The 20,397-nt window shown below is 37.4% G+C and overlaps 1 long non-coding RNA gene across 1 annotated transcript in view; it reads right to left on the bottom strand.

Moving 5' to 3' along the window:
* Positions 1 to 374: 374 nt before the first annotated feature.
* The window catches only part of LOC143673731 (uncharacterized), a 110,156-nt gene continuing 90,133 nt past the window's right edge, over positions 375 to 20,397 (bottom strand). Inside the window, exons 2-3 of the long non-coding RNA XR_013170565.1 lie at positions 4,728 to 4,816; positions 375 to 701 (exon numbers count right to left, since the gene is read on the bottom strand). This is a non-coding gene — a long non-coding RNA (uncharacterized LOC143673731). The remainder of the gene's footprint in view (positions 702 to 4,727; positions 4,817 to 20,397) is intronic.

Genomic DNA, 20,397 nt, shown 5'->3' with positions numbered 1-20,397 from the left:
AAAGCCATAAACTTTCCCTTTTTAAAACTTATTTACTAAAAGGTATAAAAAATGCCACCAAGGCAGTTCATTTTAATAAGCTAAGGGAGATCACTATGAAAAAAGGAAAATCCAGCTCTGATCTCAGGGAAGTTAATGGAAGCCCAGAAAGGTATACTGTGTAATCCTGGATTCCTGGGAAAGTCAGATTTTCTGGGCACCCATTTTATTAGCTAGTCTTCCCCTGACATTCAGAGAAAGCTGCAAAATCTCTTCATGGCCCCACAAACTCCAACTAAATGATCCATTAAATCTGCCTTTTCTTCCTTTAACAATCAAGACAAGGCCAAGGAGGAGTAGAAAGCAGAGAAAGGTAAGCAAAAAGCATAGACCTAAGCTCATTTTATTGCAGCTGCTGTTAAAGGAAACCTGCCCGCTTGAAGTTACCCAAATCATGGCTCTAAAACTCAAGGGCCTTGTATAAACTGTGTGGCAGAGTGCCACTGGCAAAAGAGTGCCAAAACCCTTGAGTCAACCCTCAAGCTTGGGACCAACGGTGGTCTTGCCCTGGGAGCCACCAACATGGGCATTGGGCTAGGAGCTGCACTATCTCCCAAAGCAGGAACAGGACATTCCATTGAGCCCTTCTCTTGGCAAGTGAAGAAAACTGAGGATGCTGAAGGCCACATGTGGTTCCACTAACTTCATATCTGACCATCAACCTAGGAAACAACATGTGACATTCAATGTGGTAGATATGATTATTAATTTCTTATATAATAGAGCCACTTATTCTGTTCTGAGCTGTCACTCTGAGTCTACCTCCCCTAAAATGTGTCTGATTATGGCAGTTGAAGGTGAAGCCAAACTAGGACCTTTACTACCCATCTCCTATATAAGTTTGAGGGCATTCTGCTATCCCATTAACTTCTGATTTTCTCAATATTGTACACCCATTCTAATGAAGGATCTTCTTTATACTCCTTGGGAGCCATCTTAAGACTAATAAACCTGGATACTGTCTACCCATTGTTTTCCCTGAAGTCCCTACTAGATTGAGGTTCCTCAGCATCCCAAAGAAGATCCTAAGCAAATAAACCTGTCCTTGTGAAGGCATCAAAGGACAAACCTGCCAAGTAGTTCCTGTCTGCATTCAAATTTTCAGTCCTAAATCTTAAAAATGCATTTTTGTATTTTCTTCAACATAATCCTTAATACTTATTGGCTTCTGAATAGCAGAGACTTAAGAATAAGTTTCCCAGTGAATTCATTTAAACAGTGCCACCCAAAGGTTTCAAAATAATCCCCATGCCTTCAAAAATATGCTAGCAGCAGTCCTTACTATCCTCCAACTGCCTGAAAGTAGTCTTATAATACATTTACTGTCTAAACTCACATAGTGCTAATATAAAAGTGAATTTTGCTATAGCCATTGCTAACTGAATAGGTATAGAAAGTCACAGTAAGTTTAAGAATATAACATTTTTAGTCATTACTGATGACAAGCCCTAAGTGAATAGGGAAAGTCACAGAAAGGTTGAGACCTAGATGGATGTGAAAAGTTTTAAAATTTTAAAATGATGTCTTATAAAAGTTAAAGCTTATATTATAAACTTTCTTATCTTTAAATTCTGAAGTGCTTTACTCTTTGTATGGCTTAATAGCTCCCTGGAAACTTAAGTGTCTCTGTGCCATCTAAAACTCAAATTTGATTCTCCAACTCTAAAAATTAACAGCAACTAAAAGAAATCAAACTCTAATTAAAAATATAATAAAACTAATCTAGTTAAAACCAAGGTAAATCAATATACAAGGTAAGGTAAAAATAATATTGTATATATTTTGAAGCTTTAATTTTTATATGAGAAAAATGTTCATTTTGTCCAAAATTTGCACCATCTAATGTAATCTGTCTAATTAATTAAAAAATCTAATTCAGCTTTATTTAATATGAGACCTGAGATAAGAAAAAAATCTCAATATTTTAGACAAGTTAATATTTTATACTCTGCATGTCAGAATATTTGGGGCAATAAATTTAAAAGTATCTGCAATGTCCCTTAAGGGACTGGTAAAAATAAAACTATTGAGAATTCCCTAGGTGGGCAAGTTTAATATTTTCTTAAACAAAAAACTCTCAATTTAGTAAACCTACTTAGAGTTAATGCCTAAGAGCCATCTCGAGAAAATCTCTGCTGTTGCTCAAATGTTGTCTCCCTTTAAGCCAAATTCTAAACTTCCTCCCAATATGGGACATAATTTCCAGGATTGTAAGCCTGGCACTGGCAGTGTGAAACATAATGGGGCCCTCAAATTGCAAGACATAGGAGGCCCTGGCACTGTAAGACATAAGCCCCAAAGATAAAATTGTTCCTAACATCATGGATGAACTGACCAAAATGGGGAAAAAAAGAGTTTCATTGGCTAAAAATTTTCAAATCAAGTCAAGAGGTTATTCTAGAGGCTACACATATGCAAGCTTCAGCCAAATATTGCAAACTGCCACAATATGGGAAATCCCAACCGACAGCATTCCTAGAAACCATAAAAATATCAAATGCTCTATAAAATTTTACTTATTAAGTTTGTTTTTCAGAGACTTAAAACCTCCAGATTATTCCAATGCCAAAGAAGCTCTAAAACCTGAAAATGCTGAACTCCTCCAAAAATAACAACTTGTTTCATCATTCATTCCTGTATCTTTCTCTCAAATTTCCTTTCACTCTTCTCCATCCCTTTATGAGCTATTCTGGTCCCCCACATAGTGCCCTTTTTATCCTCCTAATTCTTCCTAGTCCCTGCCTCTTATGATGTCTGATTCAGTTTGCTCACAAGTCAACAGCAGCCATGACCAACCAACACAAATTCTGAAAACATATTCCTGCTACAACAGAAATGTAAAAATCAGCTCCTTATACTGCAGAAGCATCACCATCAACCCATTCCTACAGAAAATACCCAAAGACCCAGGTAATAAGGCCGCCACTCAGCTCAGAGAAATTTCTCCTCCATTAACTTCACCCACACTCCACAGGAAGTAGTCAATGAAAAAAAACAATGCCCCTGTTCATTTAAAAATCACTTCAAGATAAGCTAAGGCATTAACCAAAACCCAACACCAGCTTCATTCAATTTTATTAAAAGGAAAAGGCAGGGATGTTATGTTTCAGAAAAAGAATTCTAAAAAGCAAAAGGAACTCTTGATGTAGACCCCCATCAGCCCCCCTCCCCAGCATTCTTGGCAGGCCCCAGAATCCAGATATAATCCAATTTTCATACTGCTGATGATGTATCCTCCAGGTGAATGAACACATACCAGACAACTAGAAATATGGTCAGAATCTGTCTCTGCTGATAATGTCCTCCCTTATCAGTGTCTCACCCTTTTTGATATTCATATCAAAGGAGAATAGTGCAACAATCTATCATACCCTAAGTCAACAAGCCCCCCTCCAATCATGGGACAACACACCACCTAGTAGGCACCCTCTCCTCCCAGTGTCATGCTCCCTTTGAAAACACAGCTCCCAAAAGAAAAAAGGGGAGACATTTTTCTTTCCTTCACTGGCTCCCACCTGCCTGCTTTCTCTCTCTTCAGTGAATCTGTTATGCTTTAACTTGCTGTCTTGTGTAGATTCCTTAGTGACTCGTACCTAATACATACATCTAATGAATCTTCAAAAGTAACTTTACTTAGAAAAGATCTTTTATGTTTCATATATCCTATAGCTTATTCCAAAAATTGCTGGATACTTGGATATATGTTTCTTCAACTGGGTAAACAGTGGTCTTTAGACACATTGGACAAGATCGAGAACTTACTTTGGTTCATTTCTGATTCCAAACTTCCCCAGTGTATGATAAACAGTAGGCTTGTCAATTGTTCATTTACATTGATGATGAAGTTTATATCTTTATTATTGTCCCCAAAATGATCATCTTCCCACCAAAATTGGTTAATAATTGTGGTTAGTTTATATTTTTATCAGCATGGTCTAAATATAAAATTACAAAACAAACAAAAAAATTTCTTACCCAAAGAAATTTCAGGTAAAATAGGTGATTAAAGCAAGGCCTTGGTCTTTCAAATACTCAGTTTCAAATTTTTCACAGTTTTTGAAAATTTTTATGCTAGGGCCTGTTTACTTGTTTTAACATCCAGGACAAAGCAATGCACATGTATATAGCCCTATTTATCAAGAAATAAATGTTATGAATGAGAGGCAAATTTAAATAACAGAAGAAGACAAGAATGAGAGTATAGAATAGGCCTCGGTAGCTTCCATTCTCCATCTTAAAATCATTTGCTATTGTTGAGAATAATGAAACATCAAAGAATACATGAAAACCTAAATTGGTTTCTGTGCTCTATGGAGAAGCTGCCTGCCTGATCTGGTTTCTTGTGTCATCCGCACTCATATCTAGCATTTCAAGGAATAGTGTCTTTCCAATATGTTAAGAGTGTTGCCATAAATGAGAGTTATAATTAGAAATTTTTCTACAGTGAATTAAATATAATATTAAATTTGTGAATTTTCAGGTTCTGACAAGCTCATATATTAGTGAATGTTTAAAACTTTGTAAATTACCTACATATATAATCTAGGCTACTCAAGGGCTCTGCCCAAATTGAAAAGGTTGAATTTGTTCATTTTTTTTATATGGATCTGTCAGGAATATGTTATATTCTGGCAAAACAGTGCCAAAATTTCAACAGCATTAAAAACAAAGCCTCATTTCTCACTCACATCCCGTGGCCGACCACGGCTTTCCTCCAGGCCGTCTTCCTCCTGCTGCACGCTGGCAAAGCAGCAACAGTTCTGAATGTCGTTGGTCACTATGATAATTGGAAAAATAGCTCTAAAAGGTGTTACATCAGCGATGAATTGTTTCTGTCTAGAAATGACTGAGTCACTTCTTTTAAAGCTCATTAGCTAAAATAAGCCAGATGACCCACCCAACTTAGGGACAGGAAATACAATTTTTCCACATATCTGAAGGAAAAGAAAATGAGCTAAACACAACAGAAGCCCCTGCCCCTAGAAATTTATATTATAATGAAGGGACCACATAAAATTACAAAATATGCAAATAAATAAAGGAGATAATTTCCTTGGTAGTAAGAATATGGAGAAGATAAATAATGATTTGTACGGAGTACATATAGTAGCAATTACTCAGCCCAGTTACTTAATTTCTCTAATTTTTTAGTCCTTAACTTGTCAAATAATCCTTATTTGCATTAAAACCAAATTACAGGGTTGTGCTAATAATAAGCTATTAGCATTACTCTCTTAACAAAAATCCTCTTGTGATGTTGTCATTTTGGGGAATTTCTTGAAACTTTACCATATCGAATAGTCACAGCCTATGAGATTTTTTTATTAAGGAGAATGGATCAATGCCCATCAACAGACTTCAAATGCAAGGTTAAGAAAGGTCAAGAGGTGTCCTGTATTTTGCCTACAGAACATTTCTTTATAAGGGAAGCTAATCAAAGCTTTTTTTAATCTTAAATGATGCTCTTATATTAAATCCAGGACACTTGATATCATTTGTTTTAACCAATTACTTTTTGTCTAGAGGAGGTGGGTCAATTACTTCTTTATCCTTTTGTATCCTTTGCTTGCCTGAAGACATATTGGATATGGACAGAATTATAAAAAGATGAAAAATACTCACAAGCTTTAAGCCATATTATACCTCAGAAACTAGCATGAGACTTTTTCATACAAAGCTCACTTAATTTTTCCTTAACAACACAGTTTTCTATGATGTTATCAATAAGCATCTTACAGAGAAGTCAAACCAGGCTCTACGGTCTGCACATAATATGCCTTTACAGTAGGAAAAGGATTTCTCAGCAGGGAGATTAAATTGAGATAAATTTGAAAACCAACAATTATGTTAATGCAACATGGAATTTTTAGTTTTTACATTCAATAGACAAAAATAATTTCTAAAAAATTTATGTACATTTAACCTTGAAAGATTCCTAATTAGCTTGTATTTCCAAGATGAGAGTGTAGAACACATATTTACATGACCTTCATTAAAATTGGGGAAATGATAGTACTTAGGGCAAGGACTACTGAAAGAAATAAAATGAAATAATGCATGCAGGTGAAAGTCATCTTCAAGAGTGGGTAAATGTCAAAGGTGATGGGGTTACACAGAGAATGTTGAATTTAACATGTGAGTATGATTTGTGAACCCTTATATTGATATTTTTTAGTCTCCATTATTTTAGAGCAACTAGAAGTAAAAACCTAATATTGTGGCACTGTAATCCATAACAAACTCTGAAATCTGTTCTACAACTAATTGTTGTGATGTGCTTGAAACTTATGGCTTTTTTGTATATGTGGTATATTTCAGAAGGAAGAAGTCATTGGTGATGTTAAATGCTCAGGTATATGATGACGTTGTGAACCACTGATTGTACACTTTGGATGACTACATGGTATGTGAATACATAATATATATCAGTAAAAAAATAAGTAATAAAATATGAAAAATAAAAAAGGAAGCAGGATCTTAGATTGTAAGCTCTTAGAGCAGGCACATTTGGTCTGGACTGGTAGTTGTTATTTCTGGATTTTGAGAGGCTATTTTGAATGTGTATAACCAGTTATTTAGAGATAAGAATGAAGCCAATAAGATCAGGACTAGGGTAATTCAGAACACAAGGGTAAGGAAGAAATTGTATTTTTGTATTTCATCTACTCTTTGAGACTAAGGGAAGAAAGGTTTTTTTTGGTACAGAAACTAAATTTTCTGTAGCATATAATCTAATTCAACCTGTCTGGATAGATCTTTTAAACAATCCAAACACAGGGAGCACAGAATAAGAATGAGGGTCATTAATCCTGTATAGCTTAATATAATGCCTGAATAAATCCCAGAGTATATTAAGCAGATAATCAAAAATATTGGCAAGATCCCTTGAGGGATGAGAGAAAAACTATGGACCTATTAAACTTTAACCCGGAGAAACCCCTGATACCGTGTCAAGTATTAGGGACACCCATACTAATAGGTCATGTCCTTGATCTTGAGGCTTGCTCTTGTGAAGCTTGGGTAGGTAACAGAAAAGCTAAGCTTGCCTCTAGGTATGCCTCAGAGTCACCTCTGGAGGACCTCTTCTGCTGTTTCGATGTGGCCTCTCTCTCTCTAAGCCCAACACTGTGAGTGAAATCATTGCTCTCCCCTTACATGGAGCATGACATCCAGGGGTGAAAGTTTCCCTGGCAGTGTGGGAGATGACTCCCAGGGTTCATTTTGGCCCTGGAACTCTGGGATCAACAATGCCATGAGACCAAAATAGGGGAAACAAGTATAACAATTAAGGTATCAGTGGCTGAGAGGGTTCTAGTAGAATTGAGGGACTACTCTGGAGGTCACTCTTATGCAAGCTTCAATTAGACATTACTACCTATCATAGCTTGCCAAACTGGAACCAAAACCATTCCTGCCAATCCTAAAGAAAACCTAGGGGTTATATAAGATTCTACAAATGTTCAATGCACTAGAGTAACTTTCGAGAAACCTACAACATCCAGATGGGTCCCTTGACCAGATAAGCCCTGAAATGTAGAGGGGTAGCCTATCCAGAGCATCAAACATTTTCATCTCCCTATCCCATATTATCAACGGCCCCTTCCAAAATGAAAACGCTAGAATGAGAATAGCCCAAATACCCCTAAATATTGGGAACAAGGTGAAATGTGATGGTGGAGCTATACAGAGAAGGTAGGGTTTAACAAATGTGTATCATTGCTGAATCATTATATTGATATTTCTTTTAGTCTCCAGCATCTTACAGCAACTAGAATTAGAAACCTAAAATTGGGGAATTGTTCCCATACTAAACTCTGAAATCTTTTCTACAACTAATTGTTGCATTTTGTTTTGAAAAACAAATTGTGTATTGCTTTTCTGTATATATGTTATTTTTCACAGAAAAGAAAAAACTGTTGCTCAGATGAAAAGAGCATTAGGGTTGGATTTGGATATACCTGGGTATGTATCACGATGTATGGGTCAACGGACGGGTTATTGAAGTTTTCTGGACCTCTTCTTTTCTCAACTATAATGTGAGGAAAATAAATACTTACCCATAGAGTGATTATCGTTAATAATATTATAAATTATAAAATATGTTTTAAAGAACTAGCATTCAAGCTCCCAAAAATTGGTTTCCTTCCAAAAAAGAGCACACAAACTGAATAGTAATATGAAATAAAACAATATATTTTATATAAAAAGTAGATGGCATAGTACAATTATAAAAATGTGTTAGTGATAAAAGATGTTAATAGGTGGTATATGAGAATCCTGTATTTTATGTATGACTGTTCTGTAAATCCACAATGTCTATAATTAAAAAAAATAGATGTCAGGCTTCTTCTAGATTAATACAGACTAAAAATTCCTTGCAATGTGTGAAGATACATTCAACCCTTCTTAAAGAAATTTACAAAAGGTAATCAAAGGGCAATTGAGGAAAATTACATATCATTGGAAAAGTAATATAGAATTCTGGTTATTTTTCTCTTAGTTGCTACAAGAGTATTTCAGGGAAAAGTCTTCTCCTAGAAGACTCAGGCAAAGGAATTTATGGTGAAGAGCTGATTTTTGAAAAATGCAATCATGCTAATAAAAGAAAAATACACATATATAAACAAAGAAAGTATATGTGGTATAATACTAATGTTCAATCTAGTTTGAAGGTATGAACATATTCAATGTACTCTTGCATTGTCTTGTATTTTTGAAATTTTTCATAAAAAGTTTGGGGAAAATAAATTAATACATCTGTGCCCCTTTGAAAATATTACGTACCCCAGAAAATCCACCTTTTAATCCTGAGCCAATCTTGTGGAACCAGACATTTCTTTTAATCCTGATTCAGCACTCTAGGATGGAAACTACTGATTAGATGATCTCCATGTAGATGTGATACACCCATTTGTGGGTGTTACCTTTTTTGTTGTGGGTGTTATCTTTTGATTAGATGGAGATATGACTCCACCCACTCAAGTTGGGTCTTGTTTAGTTTACTGAAATCCTTAAAAATGAGGAAATATTTTGGAGAGAGCAGAGCTGACAGAAATGACAGAAGTCAGAGCCAACAGAGAGAGCAGATATAGAAGCTTCGAGAACCAAAACATATATGTCTGGAGATGCTTGGAGCCCAGAAAATGTCACCATGAGATGTTAAGCAAGCCAAAACGTGGAGGGAACCAAAGGAAGCCAAGAGATGAAAGCCAGCCCAAGAGAAGCAAAGTGAGGAACTCCCCCAGGAGCAGAGTCTGGAAGCTATGGAGTCCAAGAGCAAGGGACTTGCAGATGCCAGCCATTTGACTACCCAGCTGATAGAGGTGTTACTGATCAGCCTTACTTCAATAATGAAGGAAGGGATCAGCCTTCCTTGATACTAACTGAATGCCTTAGTTTGGACATTTCTATAAGCCTAGAACTCTAAACTTGCAACTTATTAAGTTCCCTTTTAAAAGCTGTTCCAGGGTGCATGGGTGGTTCAGTGGTAGAATGCTCATCTTTCATGTGGGAGACCCAGGTTTGATTCCCAGACCATGCACCTAAAAAATAAAAAAAAAAGCTGTTCCAATTCTCATATATTGCATTCCAGCAGCTTGTAAACTAGAACATATTTTAGTCCCAGGAATGGGGTGCTACTGTGATTTGCAAATACCAAATATGTTGGAACAGCTTTATAAATGGATAATGGGAAATTTTGGAGGAGTTGTGAGACACTTGATAGAGAACGCCTAGAAAGCTTTGAAGAGACTGTTGGTAGGAATGTGGGCTCTAAAGATAACATCTGAGGAGGCTTTACATAGAAATGATGAGTGTGTCATTCCAAACTGGAAGGAAGGCATTCGTTGAAAATGGAAGGTATAATTTGAAAGTGATGTAGTTGGATATTTATCAGAAGAAATTTCCAAACTAAATGTGGAAAGTGCAATCTGGCTGCTCCTTGAAGGTTATAGTAAAATGTGAGATGAAACAGATACATTGAGAACTGAATTCTTGGGTAAAAAGAAAACAGAAATTTGTGTTCTGGAAGATTCTGGGGTTCCAGAAGGTGAAATTCCAATGAATAAGGCCACACATGAAGATTCATCCAATCATGGAAGTAGTCAGACATTACAGGAAAAGTGAGTATTTGAGATGAAGTCATCCAGAAAGGCTTTATGGAAAGTCTTATTATCTGATGGGGATAATCTCAGTTGGCATAGAAAGCCAACAAGAGTGTTGTGGGATCTGTATAAATGCATTCACTGCCAGTCTGGACAAAAAGAGACAGAAAAGGGACAAATTAGAGGAAAAGTAACTTCAGAGGCAGAACCATGGAAGCTAAGGTCTGAGGCCAAGAAACCTCAGGCCAGGAGAGTGGACAGACCAAAGCACTTGGAGTGGGTGAGTTTGCCCCTGCGCCGGTTTGAAGCTATTACATACCCCCAGAAAAACCAGGTCCTTTAAGCTTCATTCAATATTGCTGGGTGGAATCTTTTTTATTGTTTCCATGCAAATAAGACCAACCCAATTGTGGGTGGTAATATTGGATTAAATAGATAGTTTCCGTGGAGATGTGTCTCCACTCATTCAAGGTGGGGTTGCTTACTTGAGCCCTTTAAGAGGGAACCATTTGGAAAAAGATTTAGAGCCATGTGAACTGACAGAGCTAACAAAATAGAAAGAGCCCCAGGAAAGCCTTTGAGGAAGTGTAGAGAGAATGCTAACAGATGTTGCCATATACCTTTCCAGCTGAGAGAGAAATCCCAAATATCATCAGCCTTCTTGAACCAAGGTATCTTTCCCTGGATGTCTTAATTTGGACATTTGCATAGCCTTGCCTTAATTGGGACATTTTCACAGCCTTAGAACTGTAAACTTGGAACTTAATAAATTCTCCTTTTTAAAAGCCATTCCATTTCTGGTATATCATATTCTGGCAGCTTACAAACTATAACAGCCCCAAAAGCAGAGAGTGGGCCTTCCACCTTGCTGTTCTGGAAAAATTGTGCCCCAGATCTTGGAGAGGGTAAAGCACATTCCTTGGGGTTTGGGTAGAGCCCAGCTACCACCACATTGTTCTGAAAGGGTTGAGCATGTGCCCCAGAGATGGCAGTGATCCCGGGTGCTGCCCCAAATCTTGGATAGGGTTGAGCCCCAAAAAATTGACCTCCCAAATATCCCCAAAGACCGTAGCCACCCCAGTGTGTGGTGAGAGCAAAGTCACTGCCCAGGAACTTGGAAAGGGTGGAGCTCCCACTTTCCAAAGCTCCAAGGATAAATGACTTTCAGATTTTGAAATCTAATGGTGTTTGAACTGCATGTTGTAGGAAGTTTATAGGTCCTGTGGCCCCTGTGTTCCTTCCAATCTCTCCCCATGGAGATTGAAACATGTACTCTATGACTGTCCCTCTTTTGTATGTTGGTAGCAGATAACTACTGAGTTTCACAAGTCCAGAGTCAGAGGGAAAGTTTTTGCCTTAAACAGACAATAACTAACTTTCCTTGATTAAGATTTTGATCTGGTTTTAAATTTGTATTGTTTGTGTGTTGTTACTGAAATGTTTTTAGGCTTTGTGATATTGTGATTGTTCTAGTTTGCTAGCTGCCAGAATGCAATATACCAGAAATGGAAGATTTTTAAAAAAGGAAATTTAATAAGTTGCAAATTCACAGTTTATAGGCCGTGGAAGTGTTCCAATTAAAGCCTATAAAATGTCCAATCTGAGGCATCCTGGGAAAGATACCTTGGTTCAAGAAGGCTGATAAAGTTCAGGGTTTCTCTCTCATCTGGAAAGGCACATCATGAACACGGTCAGGGTTTCTCTCTAATCTGGAAGGGCACATGGTGAACATGGCATCATCTGCTAGTCTCCTCTCCTGGCTTCTTGTTTCATGACGCTCTCAGAAGGCATTTTCCTTCTTCATCTCCAAAGTATGGTGGATTCTGCCTCTTGTGACTATGTCATTCTGCTCTGATCTCTCTGAATTTCTCTTTCTCCAAAATGTTTTCTCTTTTATAGGATTCCAGTAAATTAATCAAGACCCACCTGATTGGGTGGAGAAACACCTCCACCTAATCCAGTATCGCAACAACTCTTGATTGAGTCATATCTCCAGGGAAATGATCTAATTACAATTTCGAGCATACAGTACTGAATAGGGATTAGAAGAAACAGCTACCTTTACAAAATGAGATTAGGATTAAAACATGGCTTTTCTAGGGTACATATGCCCTTTCAAACCAACACAGTGATAGAGTGAATGTGTTTTCTAGATGGAAAAATCATGTCTTTTTGGGAGCCCAGAGGGTGTATTGTGCTTGTTTGAAAATATCTTGTACCCCAAGCCATCTTTTAATCACAAGCCGATCTTGTGGGACCAGCCATCACTTTTAATATTGATTTGATACTGTAAATTGGAAACTTGTGATTTGTTGCTCTCCAGGGTGATGAGACACACCAAATCATGGTTGTGACCTTCTGATTAGATGGAGATGTGACTCCACCTATTCAAGGTGGGTCTTGATTAATTTACTGGAATCCTTTAAAAGAAGAAACATTTGGAGAGAGCAAAGCTAAAAGAAATGACAGAAGCTTCAGAGCCAACAGAGAGAGCAGATACAGATGCTTGGAGAACAGAAGCCTCAAAGGACAGAGACATGGATGTTTGGAGATGCTTCAAGACCAGAACCTGGAGAGAGTCAAGAGAAGCCAAGAGATGGAAGCCATCATCAGAGAAGCTAAGTGAACAACCCCCAAAGGATCAGAGACTGAAAACAATGAAGCTCAGAAGCAAGGGAACAGCATATGCCAGCCACATGATTACCTAACTGACTGATGCTCATGAGCAATTGGCCTTCCTTGAATTAAGGTATCTTTCTCTGGATGCCTTAATTTGGACAATTTTATAAACTTAATACTGTAGAATTTGTAACTTACTAAATTCCCCTTTTTAAAAGCCATCCCAGTTCTGCTATATCACATTCTGGCATCTTGCAAATTAGAACATCACTTTACTCTCTTTCATTTTACTGTTGTCTTCAATAAGCAACAATACTCAGTACATATGTCTTTTAAATATCCTACACAGCAGAAAACAATAGTTTCTGAATGGCTGGAATTATTCCACAGATATCTGCTTAAGCTGTTAATGAAGCAGCTGTTGAGTTAACCTAACATTATCAGCAGCAGCATCTCCCCTAACTACTACTAGCATTATGTTCCATTGTCTTTGCATGTATTGTTCTCATGTAACTCTCTTAACAGTCCTGTGATATGGATATTATCTGCATCTCTATTTTGAAGATGAGAAATTGACACAAAATGATTAACTTGCCAGATTCACACAGGAGAATTGAGGGATGGGTACATAAACCTAGGTAGTCTGAGTCTACAACTAATATTCTTACATTTGTGGTCCCAAACTATGGCAGCCCAGGGTTTGGAAGTCACCTCCCTTAGGGCAAAGGGTGGAACCTTGACCATGCGGCTACACTCCTAACCCAAACATATAGTAAAGTTCATGAGCCTAATAACCGTTGGTAATTAACTTACTATAGACTCAGCTGAATCTTCTTTGTAGCCAAATCTCCTGAGATTTGCTATACATGACACTCAACTTCCTCTTGTCTTTGGGAATCACTAATTTCCATTTCCTGACTGACTATCATGGGGAAAGAATTGCCTTCTCTCTGTAAGGCCCAAATAAAACCCATGTCTAACTTTCCATTTGGCATATTCTTTGGTCTTTAGGCTGTACTGGGCTGGAACACAAACCCCAATCCTGAGGAAAGCCAGGCAGGAAACAATGAATGAAAGGGACCAGGTACAACTCAGTTCTCCAGAAGCCAGAGTTACAAATTATTACAGTTGCTGCTGTTGTGGCTGCCACTGCTGATGTCCTTGTTGCTTTTAAAGGTCTGCACCCTCCATCTGTTTTGAATATTAATACTGAATATTAATATTCAAGTTACTGTAGTCAGCTTAGCTCCTTTCTGCCAGCAAGATGTGATGTACTAGAAGCCAGAATTGTAGAGAACACCACATATGTAAATGAAATCTTGAATGCAGTTCAAGCTGGCAATGGTTCTTTACCTCCTGCAATTCTTTGTCTTGCTTATATTGGTACCATTGACCAAAATGCACATGCTTCCAGTTTACAGCCTCTCACACCTGTGCTCTCTACCACACCATAATCCTCAATCATGGATACCCCTGCTAATATTTCACTGTGTCATTTGAACCCTTCCTTAGACACACATTCTCAATCAACCCTTGTGGCAACACTTCCTCTACCTTCTATCCTAAATTGAAACCTGGATTTTCCCTGATGATTAATTAATGATAATACTGAACAGATCATGTTGAGGTGACTTTTTTGTCCAACTGATGTTCCATTATCACACTACCTAATGGGCCAGTAGTAGATCAGTTTTAGACTCAATTTTTCTGCTTCTACCATGCTCACACTTCCTTACAGCACCTCCTCCCTCCTTTAAACTCCTTCATCCTGTTGTACTATTTTCTTCTGCTCACTTTCTTCATCTTCTAATATCTGAGGAAACCTAGAGCTTTCCTATTGGTCATGTTCCCTGTCATCCCCCTGTGGGGATTCACACAGTCTAGTCCCTGACTCCAGCTAATTTATACCCTCTACTCCAAAGCTGTTGCTTCAATTAATGAAATTCTTCATTAATTTATGCTGCACCTTATAGACTTAGGTGAAATGCTTCTACCATGCCACTCTTTATGCTCCCCCAAAGCAAGTGATACAGTAGGATGTAGTGCTTAGTATTGTGGTCCCTGGAGTTAAACTACTATTGTCCTGGCTTTATTACTTACTGTTACTGTGATTTGGGACAAGTTACATTATCATTCTAATCCTCAATTTCCTCAACTGTAAAATGGTGACAGCAATATCAGGTATTCATTAGGCTTGTTGGGAAGAATACAAGAATTAACTTCTGGGTATAATTTAGACAGGTTGAAGGCAAGAGAAAGCCCAACTCAGACTGGGCTTATCTTGAAGACCAGAGGAAATGCAGGCTTCAGACTTAGTTTGATACATTCGTGCAGCCATAGGATTAAGGACCTGACTTCCTTCTCTCGTTGTGCTGTGCTTTCTGGGGTTGTCAGATTTAACATAAGTCATGCTCTTCCTCATGGTGCCAAGAGGCTGTCATTAGAGCTACAGTCTTTCTCATCCAAGACAAGAGAGTGAACAAAATGATCATTTAAAGAAGTTCTTCCAGAAGAGTAAGGAAAACCCTCTCCATACCCTCAGGAAACTGCTGTTCTGTCCTCTTGCCCAGATGTAAATAACAAGCCCATTCTTGAACCAATGTCTAGGGCAGAGGAATTCAATGTTCCAATTTCTTCAGACATGCTTAGGTAGACCAGACACTGTAGCATAGGGAAGGGAGTCACTGGAAAATATCAGGTCCTCTACAAACTGCACAGTAAGTATGAGATGGGGAAAGAGAAGCAGATGGATAATTGGGGAGATAATGGGGAGTTGAGCCCTTATCTAAAATGGGCAATTAGTAAACACCAATCTAATATTAGCACATATTAGTATGCCATTTGTATTTTTAATGATTACTTCTCATTTTTCTTTGTATTATCCTGTGCTGCTTACATGGCTGTTTCTCCATACCCCACCCCCTACCCTCAAGCTTGTAAAATACTTTAGGCAGTGTGCTCTACTGATCATTCTTAGTTCTAACACAGTCCACCAAATATCTGTGCCAAGCAGAGTACATAAGAAGAACATGACTTCAGTACATGCTAGTTAAATAAATTAAATGGCCACAAAAATGATTCTTCTCAATGCCAAAGTCTCTTTGTGACAGGAATTAGAGATTACTCAGCTCTCTTATGGTCAATTTAATGCATTTAGAAATATTTTTTCTTATAAAATATACTACTACTAACCCATAATTGGTTATGTAGACACAGAAAACAATTATGCCCTTGTATTTTCTAACTGATGAGTAAAATGTATTCTCTACCACAATTGCATGTGATTTATTCTTTATGTAGCTTTCTTTCATAATAACTTTAAAAGTAGATGATTCCATTTAACCAGAGAGCATACTCTAAGAAGAACATAAAGAAACAGAATTTGTGGGATCGGTATAACCTCATAACAAATGTTATGAAATGTTCAAATGAGTATGAACTTAGATCTATAGATCTCAAAATGACAAATTATCAGGAAAAGCACCAGTAATATACAGTGTGAAGTTATAAGGTATTTATATAGGAAAAGACTTCCCTGTTGAGATTAACCTTTAAAACATCCAACTTTCCACAAAATATACCTAATCAATTTAAAGCCAACATACAGAGATATATGCATTATCCTTCCATATTTTTTGTAGTCAATAGCATTATTTCTAAATAAGTTTATTTCAATGGTTTTGAATAGTAGAGAACATTAGCGATTCCACAATAATGCAACCAGCAAATTTATGGCTACAATTTTTCAACAGATATGGCAAATGTCTCTTTATGTGAGCTTTTAAAAATTTCTTTGTAATTTTTTTCAGGTATTCTGGATTTCAGATTTTTAACCACTGATAGCTATCTGACTTATAAATTTAATATTCAAATTGAAAATATCTTTCAAAGAAGAAAAGAATGTGGGAGACTATAAAATATACTGGTTGACAATAAATTTAGAGGAAACGAGAATTCTCTGTCATTTAACTGAAAGGCTGCAGCTATAAAGAACTTTTGATTGTTGTCTATAGAAACTTTTACTTTTTGTCTTTAGAGACCATGGTATGAATTTTAAGAGTAGAATCTGATGAAAGAGTAAAACAAAAAATATTCTCAGCATTAAAACTTGTCAGACCATTTGAACATCATAAAAATATAATAATAAATTTTTAATTCATAATAATACCACATAAACCCAATCTAGGTAACACTACATATATAAAGCTATATTATACGTGTTGCATTTAATAATTCATATGTGGATCAGTCACACTTTTATTTCATGTACTTCTGAAAACTACAAAGCTGGTTTATCTCTAGCCACAGTATTTTCACCATCCAACAGAAAGTAACACTTTAGAAAATAATGAAACAGCATGAAGGGCAGTTAATGCAGTGGACAGTAGTACATACCCACAGAATTTGATACCCACTCAAACTCAGTGATGTAAGTATTGTCACCTGAGGCCAGCATGTTAAATAATTTTGTCTTATGTTTCTGTGCATTGGGAATCATGTCCTAAAATCCCCTGCTGTATTGTCATGTAAGATCAAACAAATAAATCAGTTTCTTATAGCAAAATTCAGGGAAAAAACAGGGCACCTTTGATCTTACCACATCTGACTAAATTTTAACACAATTGTGTTAAGTAAAGGTAATTATTCCATTACCTCTGCTGCATTTGGATGGTGAGTCAAACAAGTGAACATTTCCAAGTTTCCTCAATGATCAGGCTGCTTGATGGAGCAGTCAATGTTCATTAAAACCCATATTCCCCACTATTTTCACTTCTTTGAGGACCCTAAGTGTAGTAACAGTTAGGGGTGCAATCAGTACAATGGAAAATAACCACCCTAAATAATGTTTGAAAAAATACCTCCTTTCAAAAGCTGCACACAACCAATAGACTGTAGAAGAGATGCTCAATATCATTAATTATTAAAGAAAAAGCAAATTAAGAGAAAACCCAACTGCCATGTTCCCCCATAAAACAATAGGAGAATTTGAAACAAATGGGAAAATTTCTCACTGATGAGAGGATAAATTGATGCACTTTTTTTGCTCTGCTATCAATTTAAATATGCCTACATTTGAACTAGTAACACCATTTCTATAAATATGCTCCCTGTAAGTGTACAAAGATAAATGCAAAAGGATATTACCATGTTGAATAAGGAAGCAGCTAAATGAATTACAAAATATCTATCCAAAGGAGTATCATGAAGCATCTAAAGAAAATTAGATAAATCTGTATTTTCTTTATCCTGAAAATATTCAAATTACACTGCAAAGTGAATAAAAGCAAGTTGGATAACACAGTATCTATGATGCAATTACCACCTGTTTAAGAAGAGTATATGTGTGTATATATACATATCCTTGTACATGCATAGAAATTTCTGGAAGTGCTCACAATATGCTGATAGCCTAAGAAGTGGGACTCTAAATTGGTGGTGAGATCAAATTGCAGTAAAATATGACCTTAACCTTTCATCTTATTATTTCATTCTTTGTCAAAAATACTCACAATGAGAGGGGTAATAAATTTTCTTTCTCCCTTATCCTTCTTATACAAGGATAAAAGAGGATGTTAAATGCTCAGTGTGAAGAGCGTGTCCTGGATGAGGAGCCCTGAATGTTTGTCCCATTGTGTAAACATGAGCAGGCACACACACACACACACACACATGCACACACACACAAAACTCACCACCTTCCACCAGATTCTGAAACTTGGTATCAGTTTAAATGCCAATGACATTTACCCATTACTTTCTGAATTTTTTATTTCAAGGAAGAGTGGAAGGAAGGAACAGAAAAAAGTGTTAATTTGGCCATTGCAGTCCCAAATACCTAGCTTAGATATTTCAAATAAGGAAGGTAGAATCTTACATATTTTTCCAGTCCCAAGAGAATGAAACATACTTTTTGTAGATAGTATTGGTGATACAGGGAAATGCTTTGACTTGCTCCGTACTTGAATCAATCTTGAAATAAGGATTTGGGCAGAACACTTAAAATATACCTCTGCTGTTACTGTAAACCACAAGAATGGTGAAACTGTATTCACAATGTTGTTGAAATACCACACAATAAATCATGGGAATTCTGACAGGTGGTGAAATTTCTGACTCTTTTCAACATACCAACTCACAAAAACACTAAAATGTATCACTCTCCGATTTTGGTCAGTGGTCTCTCTTTCCAAAATATATTGATATCACACCCAGTCACACTCAACAGTAAAAGTAATTTGAACAAGCATTCCCAATCAATGTTTATTTGTTTATAAATTACATTCATCATATCATCATATCCCTATATTATGCACATTACCAAATACACAAATAGAAATTAAAATGAATGAGATTTAAAATGCTTAGAAAATCAAGCCGCTAACATGTTCTTCCCACATCCAATGGGATACTGTTCCCAATAACTCAAACAGTAATTCTCAGGGTATCGCATATGGAATTATAAAAGTCTACCCTTAAAGCCTTGAGAGAGCTCAGTGAAAAGCACGTGTGGCCTTGTTCCCCCTGCCCCCGGCAGACCCGTGGTCCTGTGGGAACCAGGAGTCCTCGCCACGACTGCCAACCGGCCCGGCCCAGGCCCTCGGGCAGCAGTGGCAGCCTGGGGACTTCATGACCACGGCGGCTTCCCCACCCCTAGACCCGACCTGCTGCCTGATTTCCCTGCCCGCACTTGCCTGGCGGCGGGGCTGCGACAAGAGGGGAACCGCGGCTTCCAGGATGCGGCAGAGGGCGGTCAGGGACTCAAGGGCCAGTGACACGGGTCTGCGTGTACCCAAGCGCGTCTGCCTCTTCAGACCACGGAGCCGGGCACGGCGACCGCTCTGTCCCGACTGAGTGAGACGCCGCCTCGCCCCGACAGCGACGGGCAGAGGCTTTAATGGGCCTGAGACGTGAGCAGAGCCCTGAGGACAACCGTGGAAGGGTAAGCGGCAGACGGGTGGTCAGCGCTGGCTTAATAATTTCAAGAGACAAATAGTGGTAGGATAATGTGCCATTTTTGTCCAGTAAGAAGTTCCCACCACCCTTTGGGAAGATTTATTGATCTTTTATAGAAGGTCTGTGTATGTAATAGGGAAAAGCTGCTCTCTGCTTTCCCTCAGTCTTTAAAAAGAAAACTTTTGCTACAGCTAGGCTTACTAGATGTCAGGAGGTTGCTGAGGTTTGATAAAATAGAGTGAGAAAATCATGTCTTGAAATGCCCATTTATTAAAAACAATAAATTTTTAAAAATCATAGAAAATTAAACTCTCCTGGAAATGATTTTGAGATGGCATTTAGATCACCTCTGGAAGCAACATGGGAAGACAAACATTCGTGCTGGTTCTGTGTTAGAGCACATGGAACAGAAGGCTGAGAAAAAGGCCAGACTGGCCATATTTAGAAGATATTTTCATATTATAACCATTCTTTTGTGTGCACATTTTATTCCTTAACACTTTCCATATATTTGACAATGCTAAGTACTTTTTTGAAATATCTCTTCTTCCTAGATATTTCGAAGTGACAGACATATGTTAAAAATAGTGGTAATTAATATTTTAAAATGTTAACTTCTGTGTGAGACTAAAGCAAAAAATGTTTATTTGGTACAAAATTTGTATTTTGACTAGTGCAGTTC

This window comes from Tamandua tetradactyla, chromosome 2 (genome assembly GCF_023851605.1).
Source record: "Tamandua tetradactyla isolate mTamTet1 chromosome 2, mTamTet1.pri, whole genome shotgun sequence".
Lineage (NCBI taxonomy): Eukaryota > Metazoa > Chordata > Mammalia > Pilosa > Myrmecophagidae > Tamandua > Tamandua tetradactyla.
This window is presented reverse-complemented; position numbering and strand designations above follow the sequence as displayed.